Source organism: Sander vitreus, chromosome 13 (genome assembly GCF_031162955.1).
Source record: "Sander vitreus isolate 19-12246 chromosome 13, sanVit1, whole genome shotgun sequence".
In the NCBI taxonomy this organism is placed as follows: Eukaryota; Metazoa; Chordata; class Actinopteri; order Perciformes; family Percidae; genus Sander; species Sander vitreus.
The window spans coordinates 362501-365000 of NC_135867.1; the positions used below are offsets into that span (position 1 = coordinate 362501).

The window sequence follows — 2500 nt, forward strand, 5'->3', positions numbered from 1 at the left end:
TCCAGCAATGCCGTGCAGTGCCCTGCTACACCCTGCTACGTCCAGCTACACCCTGCTACGTCCAGCTACGCCCTGCTATGCCGTGCAGTGCCCTGCTATACCCTGCTACGCCATGCAGTGCCCTGCTATGCCCTGCTACGTCCAGCCGTGCAGCAGTGCCCTGCTTATTATTCTAAGTGTCTGACAACATTATGAAAGGATCCCTACAGAAACATGAAAGCCCCGAAATCACCATCACCAAACTCCACCAGACTCCATGTAAATAATCAGCACTTTTAGCGTGTATAGAGCCAGCATATTCCCACATGTAAATGGCTGAATTAAGGGTTTATTTCAACCAAACCAGAGTGGTGATTGTTGGAACAGTGGAAAGATGAACCAAGACGGCTTTTGATAGTTTGATTTAGTTTCTGTCGACTTTGAATGAAGTCTGTTTTACGCTGATAAAAGTCCTGATTATTTACATGGAGTCTGGTGGAATTTGGCAATAGCGAAACCAACTATTTTTAGTTTACTATAATAACCCTGGTTTGTAGATGCTCACCACTGATGCGTGGTTGTACCATTTTATTTAAATGTTTTTGTCACTTTTTTCCCAATTTTTTTGGCATTTTTCAACAAGTTTTTGTTTTTCTGATGTTTTTTTTTCACTTTTCTCGATTTTTTTTGGTCACTTTTTTAAACGTCCTTTTGTCATAGTTCTGATATAGAATTTTTTTGTAAACGGGACAACAGGATGGTTAATATCTCTACTATGGTTAATAGGCTCCTCCTGTCCTGTGGGCCGGTGCTGCTTGCTGTTTTAACCGTTGAAAACCTCCGTCACTTGGCCGAACGCTGAAATAACGGCAGAGCGGAGCGATTCTATTCATTCCCTATTAGAACAAGCGGTACCACGGCGGCGAAAATGCCCGGATGTTCACCGCTCTCCCGCGCTCTGTTACTCGGCCAAAAGCCAAGAGCGGAAAGTGGGGAGGAATGGGGAGGAGGAAGAAGAAGGAACGTACTGCCTTCCTTCAGACCGAGTCAACACATAGTTTTAGGCTACTTTTATTAACTTCTCTTCGTTAATGTTTGAATAACGCGTTCGTGCCGTGCCGCACCGCGCCGCGGTCAGCCAACACAGCGAAGCCAGCGGCGGGCGGAGGCGACCCGCGGGGTCACGGACAGCGACATGGCGGAGGGATCCGGGCCGTCTGGATGTGACTGGTAGGTGGGTAAAACCCTCCGAGGACTCCCCGCTGCTGGTAAACAACTGCGGAGCAGAGCAGGCGGTCTTCTGTGGGGACCGGAGAGAGAGTTTTAACAACTTCTAATAGACATTAAGATTATGTTTTTGTCAAAGTTTAAATAGTTTGTGACCAGGACAACAGTAGGCTAATTTAAATATAGCCTAAACTGTAGCTGTGAACTGAAGAATATGGATAGATAGATAGATAGATAGATAGATAGATAGATAGATAGATAGATAGATAGATAGATAGAGAGATAGAGAGATAGATAGAGAGATAGTGTGTGACTGTGTGTGTGTATGTGTGTCTTTGTGTGTGTGTGTGTGTGTGTGTGTGTGTCTCTGTGTGTGTATGTGTGTCTTTGTGTGTGTGTGTTTGTATGTGTGTGTGTGTGTGTGTGTGTTTGTGTGTGTGTGTGTGTGTGTGTGTGTGTGTGAGTGACTGTGTGTGTGTGTGTGTGTGTGTGTGTGACTGTGTGTGTGTGTGTGTGAGTGACTGTGTGTGTGTGAGTGACTGTGTGTGTGTGAGTGACTGTGTGTGTGTGTGTGACTGTGAGTGTGTGTGAGTGACTGTGAGTGTGTGTGTGTGTGTGTGTGACTGTGAGTGTGTGTGTGTGTGTGTGTGTGTGTGTGTGTGAGGCAGGCAGACAGACAGATAGATATTTCTGTTAGTATCTGTCAATCAATCGACCAATTATTTGAGTTTCCAAGGCACACCAGTATCCTTCCTTTATTGCTTAATTGTCCTTGCTGTCTTCTTTAAATCCATATGACTCCTTAATAACCCTGTCATTGCTTTAAGGGTTGGTATCATGGGGCTTTAAAGAGTATTTAATAACAGGTTGCATTTAATAATGGTGAAACTGGCTCTAATAATAGGTTGATTCATGCAGGTTGACAGGGTTACTGACGGGCTGCTAATGACATAACTTCATAACAACTGCTGTCGTCTGCAGGTTTCAGAGTTACATTGATGGCTCCCTGGGAGGGGAAGACTAAAGTCAAGTAAACAGTCTGATCATCTGAATCAGGGGTGCCAAACTCAACTTCACTACGGGCCACATACCCTTCATCATACCCCCCATCATCACATGGTATGGTGAAGGGTATGTGATGATGGGGGGGCTATGGTGAAGGGTATGTGATGATGTGGGGGGTATGGTGAAGGGTATGTGATGATGTGGGGGTATGGTGAAGGGTATGTGATGATGGGGGGGGGTATGGTGAAGGGTATGTGATGATGTGGGGGGTATGGTGAAGGGTATGTGA

General features: G+C 45.5%; 1 long non-coding RNA gene across 1 annotated transcript in view; it reads left to right on the top strand.

The window, feature by feature from the left end:
• Window positions 1-966: 966 nt before the first annotated feature.
• Window positions 967-2500, top strand: part of LOC144527714 (uncharacterized) — a 5739-nt gene continuing 4205 nt past the window's right edge. The window contains exon 1 of the long non-coding RNA XR_013502846.1: window positions 967-1209. This is a non-coding gene — a long non-coding RNA (uncharacterized LOC144527714). The remainder of the gene's footprint in view (window positions 1210-2500) is intronic.